This window comes from Serinus canaria, chromosome 3, assembly GCF_022539315.1.
Source record: "Serinus canaria isolate serCan28SL12 chromosome 3, serCan2020, whole genome shotgun sequence".
NCBI lineage: Eukaryota > Metazoa > Chordata > Aves > Passeriformes > Fringillidae > Serinus > Serinus canaria.
Window position 1 is genome coordinate 68,539,541 of NC_066316.1, and position 12,977 is coordinate 68,552,517.

Here is a 12,977-nt window from a genome sequence, read left to right on the forward strand (position 1 = left end):
AATGGGTGTATAAGACTTCATAGAACAGTTTGGGACCTAGAAAGAAAATAATTGGTCTCTAGTGGATTTGCAACTTGCTTTCAAAACCCAAGTGCAGTGAGATGTGAATAACCTGCACTACTGCAGCTATGTGGCTGAAATGGGGTTACAGAACCAGCAGGACAGTCTGGGGGAAGAGCAAAACAGTGTCAAGAAGTATTGTACACTGGGCTGAGTTTAATAGAGGCTGAAGTTGAAATTCTTCTTAAAGAGAACTGCGTATTCTTGTTGCTATTTAAGTTTTCCCATGTCAAGCTTTTTAATTTGACTGTATTATGCAGGAACTAGATCATTAGCATTAAAAGAACCTGAAGTTCTTCCAAGTTTATATTCAGGCCAAATGAAGTAAGCCTCAAGCAAACATGCAACTAGATGACATAATAGCATATATTAAATGTGCAGAGGCCTTTTTATTTCCCCATCTCCTAACTATATCAAACAATAGGAGATGAAATACATGTCTCTTTAGTGACACTGTGCTTCCACTCTGTTTAACAGATCTTTTTTCAAACACAGATATGTGTGCAGTTGAATCTTGCGCAGAGTGGATGGCCATGGGCATTGTGAAATGCCAGCGGTTTCATGAACAGTACCATGAAAATCTGCAACCTGAAGAGCCCCTGAGTGTTTCTCTGTGAACTTACAAGATATACACTAACATTCCCTTCACACTCAGGCCTTCTGATTTTAGGGTAACTTCCCATGATTGCATGTGAACTAAATTACCATTAATTTTGGAGTAGCTCATCTATAAAAACTTACTTGTCTGACTTGCTGTGTAAAACACACCAAATGGTGAGCATGCTGTCAGTTGCTGTGACTGAAGTGACAAGATTTAACTCACAAAATGGTGGTAAATTGATTGTTTGCAGTTGTGTGAACTTAGTATGACAACAGCTCTTATTAATGTTTACTTTTCCGTCTGTATTACAGCATGCCTGCATGCTAAAACATATATTCCAGCATCTTCAAAACTTCTTAAAGGATTTGGAAAGGAAGGAAATGTAGCAAATGCCAAACATCAAATGGTGCTGTAGACAATTATTGGTTTAATCTATTGGCAGTAGATTAAAGAAGGTGGCTGATGATGGCCAGTTCTTCCCTGGTTTCCCACAAGACTGGGCTAATAGTTTTCTCCCTACCTTTCCCAAGTGACATGAATTAGTTTTATGATACCTGGGGTGACTGTTTAATGACCTCCTAGCTGTAAAAGCTTTTATGAACATCAGAAGCCTAGAGTTATAAATATGGAACTTCAAAATAGTCTGGGTTTTTTTTGTTTGGTTCGTTGTTGTTTCTGGAATAGCTAGCATAAAACCAAAGGCTGTCCCATTGTCAGGTTAGCAGACTTCCTTTTTGGCGATTCCTTCCCTCTTCTGTGAAGTTTTTAATCTTCAAAATATCAAATAGAGAAACAAGCAACAAACCAAAGGAAAACAAAACCCCCATAGTTTTCCTTTTAACATTAAGTTATCAATGTCCTTGAAAAAATGGAATCAGCCCTTTTAATGTAGATCCTTATACTTTGGGTGGAACCAGGGAAAATAGTAGTTTGTGCAAAATGGAAGCTGGTAAGGCTTTGCTTGTATAATGGTCTGCTTGATTTCTCCCTGCTGGAAACCTCCAACCCAAATGGTGGACATTTATTAATTTAATCTATCCCACAGTGAATTGCTTCTTGTGGACCCCTTATGCATTACTAGACCCAGCTGGTTTGGAAAGGGGTGATTTATAGAGGTGTTAGTGAGTGTAGTTATATCTGAACTTGGACCAGAGTTCAGGAATAGCATTGAGCACCTACAATTTACATTGTCCAAGTGCTGATTTGTGGGTTTTACTTTTTACCTTTTGGAGGAACTACTCTATAAGCTGAAGGGGAAAACAAGTGCTGAACTCTGGCATTAGACTTTTATGGAATGCGAACACAGTCCAAGCTCAAATATAACCATTTCTTCTAGTGATTTCTTTTCATCTTTCTTGAAGTAGAAGAATTTGAGATGGGGGTTTCAGCAGATGACAGTCTAGCAGGTTGCACATCTGGCTCAAGATATCAGCCTGTGGGAGGACAGAGGCTTTTGGACTTACTGCTTCAGGTGAGTTTTGAGACAGGCAGAGCTTTGTGCAGCAGTACTGGGAGCAGGGCTCAGAGCTGAGCAGGGGCTGCAATGGGTGCTGCTTGCTTGCTTCTCTGGAGACAGAGTTGAAACAAGAGAGGAAGTCTAGTTACCATTTCTGGAGTGGGGAAGAGAGAAGTACAGGTGGGTGAGGGAGAGCAACACAGTAGCTTGTGAAGTTAGGAAGAATTTTCTGATGCTTGTTCAGTGTTATCTCTCCTTCACTGCTCTGGGAAAGGAAAATTCTGTGATCTATGAAGGTTGTGAGAACATAAAGCTTTAAGAATATTTTTAAAGCAAGCAGTATTTTTCAGTAAGAGCATTGTGTGAGTGTTTACATGGGGCAGTAGAGAGAGGTATTAGGAGAAAGCGTAGCTAATAGTAACACAATAAATATTGCTTTGGAATTTATGCACCTCTGGCTGATTGTTTAGTGTTCTTGTCCTTGAAAAGTGTCCTGTGAAATATGAAGATTTCTGTAGAAAAAAGTTTTAGAAATCTTTTTGCCTGTTTTAACCTTTTAATAGTCTTATTATCAAATGCTAGGGAGATAAAAGTTCATTCAGCATTAGATTGTTGAGACAACCAAGTACTGAATCATAACCCTAATGCCTGTTTAGTGCCAACTGCCAAATAAAATCATGTTATTGGAATGAAGTGCCTATATCCTGTTAAGGCACAAGAATACTTGGCAGTTAGCATCCAGTCACTTCACTAAGCTTTACAGCCAGGGATTGTAAAGAAAGAACGGAACTTGCAAATATTAGATTGTCAGAATTTAAAAATGAAAGCAACACGAATGGTAAAATCCATTCAATAAATGTCTTTAGTCCCAGGCTAATAAAGATTTTTGACTAGTGTTTTTGTGCAAATTCTCTATGTTCATGTTAATTAAATGTGCAGGGTATTATTGTTGAACCTTTTTTTGCACTCTGCACTATCAAACTCATCAAAATTTTCCCTATTAATTTTCTTTGAGGTAGACCATCTCTAGTCTCTGAATTTCAGATTCCATTTTCTGTCTCAGCTGTCTGGGCATAGATCGTATTCATGTCTGATGACTTGATGACACTAACTACACCTTAGTTAGTGTATGGTAAACTGAATTCCTTTCAGCTTTTCCCTTCCCTGTTCTGTCATCATCATCTCATTGCTCTTGCTTCCTACTTTGCCATCATCTTACTATTTTCCTACAGTGTCACATGATGCCAACTTTCATGTTGCGTCATGAAATCAAAAATTTGTTTTTAAAGATCTGTTCATTTCCACTGGTGCTTACTACATAAAGATATTGATTTCTGTATTGACGGACAGGATCTGCCTAACTTTGTGTGCCCATAAGGCACATACCTTGCTGGGACTGTATCAATACCAGCCCTTCCAGATTGCACATTCTTGCATCATGCAGCATGCGGGGCTGCAGGAACGCATCCTGCTGACGCACGGGAGCATAACAGAAGAAGGGACTGCTGAGGCAGGACATGGGGGTTGGGACGTGAGGAAATAAAGCAAACGAAGTTCAGCTGTTTGAAATCCCAAATGAAAGAAAAACTGTCAGCCTGAGGGAGCTCACCATTTAGTGCTCCAGCTCCTTGACAGAGTGTGACAGTTTAGGATTATTTGCATAAATCTAAGATACTGCTGAAAGCAGGTAAGTGAAGTAGAATCGTTTTGCTTTGTTCGGGGTTTTGTCTTGTTACTTTGACCTATTTTTTTCATGCTGGTTGTGCAGAGACTTTTTGCACAATTTTTCAAGTCCTTACTGGTGAACCAAAAGAAAGCACCTTGCTAGCGTGGCTTAACCATATGTTGTGCTACCTTTAGAATAATATTCAAAATGTCTACTTTAGGTCTGTCTTAATACAGAAAATTAGAATTCCTTTCTTGAAATTCTCCTTAAAGGTGCTAAGTGTCTCTAATAGCCTTAAAACTTATTTAAATATTAAAATCTTCTTTAAAATGAAACTTAGGAAATAATAGAAACTGTACAGACAGTTCTCAAAGAATTTTGATTTCTTCCTAAGAGATTAACACTGAGATTGTGGTTATTTTGTTGTTTGGTCCTTGTATTTGCAAAATTATACATTGAATGTATAAACATGTCAGCTTTAAATTCTGCTAATCAAAAGATATTATGGTTAGCCTTTAAGATCAAATCTTAACTTCTGAAGTCTTTGCCAACTTGGTGTCATATTCACATTCATGTGTCCTGCTGTTGAAAGGCACTTTCAACAAGCTGTCTTATTGCAAGGAAGGGACAGAAATACAGTCGAGGCTTTGATCTCTCAAGAACTTGGCACGTGAGTGTTCTCTCTGACTCCTTACTAAGAAATCTGCCTCTTGCATTTCTCCCCAAAATGTACCTTCTCCTTCTTCAGCAATACTGAAATGGGCTTAACAGTTCTAGGAATGGCCTGGGAGATGAGGGCTATTCCTGGCTTTGCCACTCTCTGATTTGCTGTGTGATCTTGTTTGAGTTATAGTCCCATTTCAGTTTGCTTATCTGTGAAATGTAAATAACGCTCATGGAACTTCACAATAGTTTTGAGTTATGTGAAAAGCTGATAGGATGTATTTATAGAAGTATATTTAGTTGAAGTTGAAATATTTTCTGCTAACTTTTATATAGCATTGTACATTAGAAAACTTCTATTCCATGATGTATCAATGTGAAGAAAATTATGCATAGATAGAGTATGGTGGAAACTATCTAAGAGATGTTGTAATTTCTTGTGAGACTTTGAAAAGGCAACCGATAGTACTGCAATCTGCAATTTCATTTTATTGCCATTTCACTTCACTTTTCATTTACTTTAATTCAGAAGTGACTAAACATATTCAAACTTTCAAAGAAATTGAATTTAAGGTGGGGGACAGAAACAGTAATAGAAAAACAAACATGTTATAGTCTAGCACATTAGATACATGTGCTAGCATTCTCCTTACTTAGAATCCTAAAACATTTCAGTTTGGGGGTAGGGTAGATATTCTTATCAAGGTACTAAACTTTGTTTTGCTGGCATTTGAAATGTAGCTAGCTTTGAGAAGTGAGGAAGCTGTTTAGCAGAAGACAGCAGTGCTGCACAGTATGTCAAGAGACAAAGAACAACACAGTCAAAGTATAAGTGAAAGCAGCATTTGGCCACACTGGAATCTGACCAGTCAAAAATTGGTGTTTATAACCAAAGGAAAAAAACACCCAAACCCATGGCTTGTCTCAGTATGTTTACCACTCTTTTTGACTTAAAATCAGGAATGGGCTTTATTAAAAGCATTCCTTTAAAATGGTGGTGACCTTAGGAGCCAGGCTAGATTGACATACCTTACATTAGTACAACCTCAGCACAGTTACAAGATAAGTAAGGCTTACAGGTTAGGCTTTTGTATATTTGAGTTGCATATTTTAATAAACATACTCTGTTTGCATATTACTTCTGCCATCTTAAAAGTTGTATTGCAAAGTGGAGCTAGGCAGGAGGACAGAAGGCAGAGAACATAATCTTGAAATCAGCTATGGCTGCAAAGTAGACCTTGTAAAAGTTGTAAAATTGAGCTATGATTGTGGCATATCTTTTCTGGAAGGCAGATACAAAATTATAGTAAATTTCTGCAGCTGTTTGCAGAAGTTGCAGTGTTCAGTTTGAGAAAGGTTTGTCCTCCCTAGGTCATATTTTCTCTTATGAAATTCACATGTACTTAATGTAGGGTGCCAGGCTGATCACTGCAGCTGTTTAAAATAGAAAAGCAGATGGAACAAATGCGAAGATTTACCGCACAGCTTGATCTCTTCCCCTGAAGCAGCCATTCATCATCAGCACCGCCGAGACAAACTGCAAAACGAGTTTCCCTTCATGGCTGTGATTGGGCTCTGAGAGGTGGCAGAGCTGCACGACAGCCTCCGGATTGGCTGGGCGGGAACACACCTCTGGAATCTGTTTATTTCCCAAAAATAAGATACAATCTTTTACATTTCGCCTAGAGATCTTTTATCTTGCATTTAATATCCAAATAAACCAGAAAAAACACAGTTAACCTTTTTGGAACAGATGTAGTACTTTAGATGGGTGGAATGAATTCAAGTTTTTGGGGTTTTATTTGGTGGTTTTTTGTTTTTTTCTCATTTTCTCCTGAGAAAATTATGCCTGTGCAAGTTGTCTAGATTTGTTGTTTGCATTTTTCTGGGTGACTGTGTATCATATTCAAGAACTTCGTTGCATCTTTGCTAGAGCTGAAAGTTGTTTTCACATTTTATAATGTATTGACCTCAGCTTCTACTAAGGGCAGTTATTCTTCTAAAGCTGTTTTTATGTCTGCTCAGTAAAATGTTTACACTTGCAGTACTGTCTTTCATTATTTTTGTAAAGGTCAAATTGCTATTTCTGATCACTATTTAGTGAGTTTCCTTTTTATTATTAATCAATTGAAATAGACCTGGAATTTTCTTGGATTTTTTTTTTTTTTTAAGTTAAGGACTTAAACTATTTTGATGCCCTGTGTAAAATAACTCCAGACTGCAACTGAATGATTTGATCATCTGCAGTGAATGTTCCAGCTGAGTAAGTATCTGGCATAACTGAATACATCAGAACTCATTAACCTACTTCCTCTCTCTCTCAAAAAAAGGTAGAAAATTATATGGAAAACACATATGACTTTTGTTGTGGTTCACATGGGATGCATACAGAAGCAGAAGGCTGTGAAAGGCTAGTTTGTGAAGCAGGAACTTGTGGCTGTTATCAAGTAACAAGGAATTGGACCAGCACCAAACAGGAATGTTGACTGTAGGAGTAATTGCCTTCAGAAGAAAGCAAAGATACAGAGGAGAATGAGAATGGAAATAGATGAGAGAGAAGATTAAAGGCAAGAGAGGCTGACTACCTGAAAGCTCTTAAAACCCAAGTTCAGTTTTTCCCTTCCTCCCTGAATAATTGGATTTGCTTCTGTTATATTTAAATATGGATAAAGGCAGTAGTCAGTAATATGTAAATTGCCAATCGACTTTTGAAAATGCATTTATTTTCATGATCTATACAGAATAAAGTGTTGAGATTTTTAAAAGATCAGCTGTGATACCTTATTGGTGTTGCTGAATTATAATTAAACATTCCCTTCTTAAATCTTTGCACCCTCAGTGATGGTTTTATAAGCTTTCACATTATCCTATTAAAATTCCTTGCTCTTTGGAGCAAAGTGAGGAGGAAATAACACGTGCACTTATGAAGGAATTACCAGCAAAATATACTTTCAATTCCCTAATACACAAGTCTTTTTAATTATTTGTTTAAAATCTTAAACCAGAAAAGTGACAGAGAAAAGCCTTCCTCAGAAACTTTAAAAAAAAAAAAAAAAGGAAAAAAAAAAAGGAAGAATTCCACAGCTGCAAAAGGAGGAGTGGTATGGTAATGGTATTGTTGATTTCTAGTTTTTTTTGTTAGTTATCAACTAGATAAGAAACAAAAGTAACTTTTTCTCTAAAGAAGAATTTCTTCCTGTTGGATAGGAATGGGAGAGCTAGCAGCCTCATTCCTTTTATGCTTACTTTCTAGCTGTTAATTTGAATATTTTCAAATTAGGGTTATTAAGAGAGCTGTGTGAAGGAGGGAATCTTGCTCAGTGCTGCAGAGATTTCTGAAGACTTGCTTTGAGAAAGGGTTTCTCTGGCTGCTTCCCTTTTGTAAGCTGTAGAAAGTCCTGAAAATAACCTTTTTATATCTTTGCCTTAGGGCTGATACAACAATTTAGGGTTTCTTTGGCTTACCAGCATTGTTTGCATATCCTGAGACTTAGTGAGACTGAAGGATGAACCTGTGCTTTCAGATCTAAATTTGAAAGGGAGATTCATTATTATTATATTGTAGTCTTCTATATTGCATATGAAAATGTTGAACTGTGCTCTTCCCTTTACATAAATGTTGTTGCTGTTTAGTCATGTTTGTGGAAAAAAAGATGCATCTCTTCCCTTTCTCCATAGGCATAAAAGAGTTAGTGAAGCAATTTTTAGAGTTCTTGTTTTGTTATCTTAATTGACGGTCTCTAAACCTCTTTAAAATATATGCTGATACTAAGCTGGTTAGTAAAATGGGAAGCTGGTAGCAGAGAGCTTCAAAAAGTGTGATTGGATAGCAGATGACATTTCAGACTGACAACTGCAAGATATGCATGTAAGGGGAAGCAAATTCTCATTTTACAGGCTGTGCTCTATGTGCTTGCTATTCAGAAAACAATGAAATTACAATAGAGCTGTCCATTCATAATAGAAAATTCTAATTCCTATTAGAGAATGGGAACAGTGTTTTGCTGTTTCTGCCTTATATGAAAAAGGCTTTCAATATCCTTGTTGGGTGGTAGTCTGCAAGCAAAATTACTTCTTTTTTTATTATTTAACTTAAATAAGGCACACTGTAGGCTAGTATGTCTCCTAGTATCCTATACTGGTCCAGACAACTGCACAGAAACTGGAAGAGGTTTTTTGAAGGGTGTTAAAATTTGCTGCCCAACTCTGGCTCTCTCTGAGTGGCAGGTTGCTGGAGGCAGGCAAGGAGTGCCTTAACAAGGCAAGTGGGCTGTGACACCTCTACCTTACCCTGTTTTCTGGGCCTCTGGTACTGGTTGCTGTTGTTGTTAGCACTAACCAAGGGGATAACTGTGCCTTTGTCCCAAAAATAAAGAGTATCCCTCCCTCAAAAACACAGTGAGCCATGCTGTTGGGAGAGGATTGCACTTGCAAGTAGAAAGAAGAAAGCCAAGTGTCAAAGATGTAAATGAGAGGCAGAGATTGAAGCACCTATGAAGCAAGGCTGCCCCTTGCTGAAGGTGTCCCAAGGAGGGTTGTTAGTGGCTGCATGCTTTTTCTTAGTCCTCTGCTTAACATACATGAAATGAGAAGTGGGCAACAGAAAGCAAAGCCAGGAGTGGCTGGGATAGCTGTGGCTGTTCGGGAGAACGGCTTCCCTCAATGTTCTGAGTCCTCCGCATGTGCAGAGGATTATAAATAAAAACAGGAAGGGTGAAGTAAAAAATGTCAAAATTATATTTTAAGGAATTTCTAGGAGTTTCTAAAAAATTATATTTTTTAGGAATTTCTATAATTTCCTTAAAATTACATTTTAAGGAATTTGGCTTCTGTTCCCCTCTCAAACTCAAAAAGTCTGGACCAGTATTTATCCACAGAGGTGATTATGTTACTCAAATAACATTTTACAATTTTTGGACAAATCAGTAAAGTAAGAAGTTACTTTTAGCAATTTAGAAACAGTGGGTGATAGATATCTAGAGATACTGATAGGAAAGAGTTTAGTGTTGGTGCGTTTATTGTTTATTCAGAGAGGCTGTCACCTCAGAGTGACCTAAACTGTGTCACATCTCTGGTTTTGACAACTAAACTTCCTAATTTTTTTCTTTTCAATTTGTAGAGTAGTCCTGGATTTTGTCAGATCATCAGTTCTTTCCAATACTTAAAAGAAACACAAGGGTTAGCATTGTTGAAAGAGTCCTTAGATGGCAAAAGACTCAAACCCCAAGACTGTTTGAAAACATAGTGGGGACTTTGGAAGCATAGTGTTATTTATTTTGGAGGTGAGTGCTCCTAGATTATGAATTAAATGCCCATGGGGAAACAAGTATGTTCAAGGACGTTCCCAACTGTTCTTTTCCCCTGTAAGTGTAAAAAGAACACATTGAGCTTGCTGCTTCTAATTTTAAAAATAAATAAATCAAAAGTCAGATGAAAATATTACATGTAGTATTCCTCTTCCTGAAAAAGGGTTAGAGAAGAATATAGATTCCTATTAACTAAATTTCATGATACTTTGCATACTGCTGTAAGGCACTGATGTGCTGGTAATGGCAAAAGAGGATCCTACAGAAAGCATAACTGAAAATCTGTTTAGAAATGGTTTAACACCATTGTGTGAGTCAAGTCAATATGTAATTAACTGTTGGCATGAGATTTACAGTTCCAGTTGCTCACACACCATTCCAATATTAATGAAAAATTCACAAAAAATACACTTTGGAGTTTGCTTATGTATGCTAGTTGCCAGGATATCAGAAATTATTTAAATTTATTTTACTGTAGTTTAAGAAAATTCTTTTAGATCTTTTATTGTAGATCAGTATGATAAAATGGTGGCGTGGTTTGGTTTTAAAGCTGCTGAGTCTGCAGTTCCTCAGTCTGATCTGCTGATCCATTTCTGGCAACTCCCAAAACAGTGAGACTTACAGAAATAGGCTGTAGGTTTTGTTTACTGCCCTCAGACTCTTCAGCCTGTAGAATTAACTATTTATTTTATTTTTCATTTAAAATTCTTGCATTCACAGGTTTGTATAGCCTGGACAACACATATGTGACTAAAATGTGTCATGAATTGACAACTTTGGCTATTGTAGCATCTCATCACACTTACTGTATTAAATACAATGGAAATGGCCTATTGGGTAACACTACACACAGGCAAAACCAAGTAAATGTTTAACAATAGCTACAGTGATTTGTAGGAATGTGTTTGTGTTGCTTTTAAAAGGCCTTCTTCCTAGTCTGCTTTAAAACAAGTGTTTATATGTATATATAGATATAGATATATGAGGCCTTGCTCTTGGCTTGGCTTTGCATTTGTCTTACTATTTTTGCATATCTTAATCTTGGAAAAACTAGCATGGAGAGTTACTGAGAAGAAAATGAAATAAATTTCTCTTATAAAGCAAAGGAGACGAGCTTTTGCTAGTGGTGTTTCTTCTTATCATCTCAGGTTAGTGAAGGGGAAAGATGGAATGATAGAAAAGACAGAAGGCAACCTCATTCAGGAGAGCACCAATCTATTGTTTAGTGAAACTGAAAAGGAAATTGTGATTGAGGTGGTAAACTAAGTCAACAACAAGAACAGCAGATGGGGGAATGCAAGTGCAGATGTTTGGCTTGAGAAATGGAAAAGCTCAGAGGAGAACTGATTAATTCCTTGTGCTGAGAGGATGCAGGAGTTTACAAATAATAAAGATAAATTAAGAGGAAAAATTGAAAAAATTTTAAATCCCCCAGTGTGTAAGTTTCTTCTTCTAAATATTAAAGGGAAAGTAAAAAAAAAAAAAAAAAAAAAAAAAAAAAAAAGGATTTCTTTCAGATTATAAGCGTCAAAATTTTATTCATGAATTCTGGAAATGTTTAACTTCAATTATGCTCACTTGTCCAGGATCTGTCATTCAGCTCAGGGAATAGGCAGAGCACAAATTTCCTGGAGGAAGCAGGAACATCTCTCTTGTGCTGGCAAAAAAAAAAAAAAAAAAAAAAAAAAAAATCAAGTCTTCAATGACTTCAGACTTACTGTGAACTTTGTACCACTTTCAAAACTCAACCAAAGTAATAGCTCCATCAGCTGGTGCTAATTGTTCCTCACAATGAAGAATGTTAATCTAGAAATGAAGATAAAAGTGTTCATTTGTTCAGACTAGTTTTTGGACCAGCATGTGCACACCTCTGAGAAGGTGAGACCTGACAGAAGAAATGTGGTGTTTTAATAGTATGGTGCTGAGTGTTCGTACGTGTGTGCATAGGAATGGGTGTGTGTGCATATACAGCTGGTGGTAATCTCTGGTGTTACATGCCAATTGTTCATAATACTGTGGATAGTCTTAACGGGGGGTAATGAGCAGGGGGCAGTAATTCCTGAATACATCAGCAGTCTGTGCAATGCTCTGACTCAACAGGGATTAACAGTGCTTGCTTTGGTAGGAGAATCTTCAGCATTAGAAACCTGTCTTGGTGGCTATTAGAATTGCATTCCCTTTACTGTGGGGCATTGCACTTCTGTAATATCCTTTTTATCTTGTGTTTCTTGTTAAAATAAATTATAAGCCTGCTGTAATAAATGGCTGAGCAGGAAACACCTTGGTACCCTCAGTGCTTTAAAATAAGAGGTGAAAGAATTTTTTGTCAAAAGGAAGCTGATAAATAATTGCCTTCCACACAGAGGGATTGGACTCAGTTATACCATTCTGTTTCAAGTTTTTTCTAAGGCAAAAATATATAAACAGTTTTTTCAATCATTGTAAAAGCTCCAGGTATTGTAGCTTAAACCCCCTCCTCGCTGTCTTTGCTTCTGCAGGCAGGTGTATGTAACCTCTCTGTATTGAACAACTGAAGGAAAAGAATGAAATGCCACAAAGTAAATGTACATAAGTGTGACTGATCTAATGTTTGAGGTACTAAATCAAAGCTGGATAAGACACTGAATATGGTTTGGTTTGGGAGGAAGAAGTGCATGGGTCAATAGTTTTGGTTTGGTAGTTTATAGATCAGTAGATTATGGAAATCACCCTATATCAAGATGAGTTTGAGTATTTTTGCTTATTTGCAGAGTTTTCAATTTTCCTTTTTTTCTGTTCATAATGCTACTACTCAGAAATATTTCTGTCAGTCTAAAATTTCCGCACTACGAACTATTCTCCATTTTATCCACAGCTATAAACTGGAGCAATAGAAGTGCTTTTGTCTTGTCATTACTATGACTTAATTTGAGAGGTTTATAGCTATACCCTACCCATATATTTTTCTAAACTAATGTTGATTTGCATTACTGAGACATTACCTTGTGCAAAACCTGCATAGATATGCCCTGACATTTCCTTGGAAAGCGTTATTATGACCTTTTCTTTGAGAGAGTCTAATTTTTTATTTTTTTTTAAGCAGATCTTTTGATATTTGACAGGAGCACTTGAACTACACAAGAGGAATTTTCTTTTTCCCCATGGTTACCACTCAGATTTGTCAAGCCTATAAGTGTTAAAAAGAAGGATTTGCCTTTGTGCAGTTACGAATCTCTAAAAACTTTG

At 37.0% G+C, this 12,977-nt stretch overlaps 1 protein-coding gene across 2 annotated transcripts in view; it reads left to right on the forward strand.

The window, feature by feature from the left end:
• The window catches only part of SESN1 (sestrin 1), a 78,003-nt gene that overhangs the window by 19,520 nt on the left and 45,506 nt on the right, over positions 1–12,977 (forward strand). The window contains exon 1 of one of the 2 annotated variants that reach the window (XM_018917696.3): positions 3,602–3,804. The exons of the other annotated variant lie outside the window; for it this stretch is intronic. The gene's annotated coding sequence lies outside the window, so the exon portion shown is untranslated. Of the gene's footprint in view, positions 1–3,601; positions 3,805–12,977 lie in introns of those variants that run through there. 2 annotated transcript variants of the gene reach the window in all.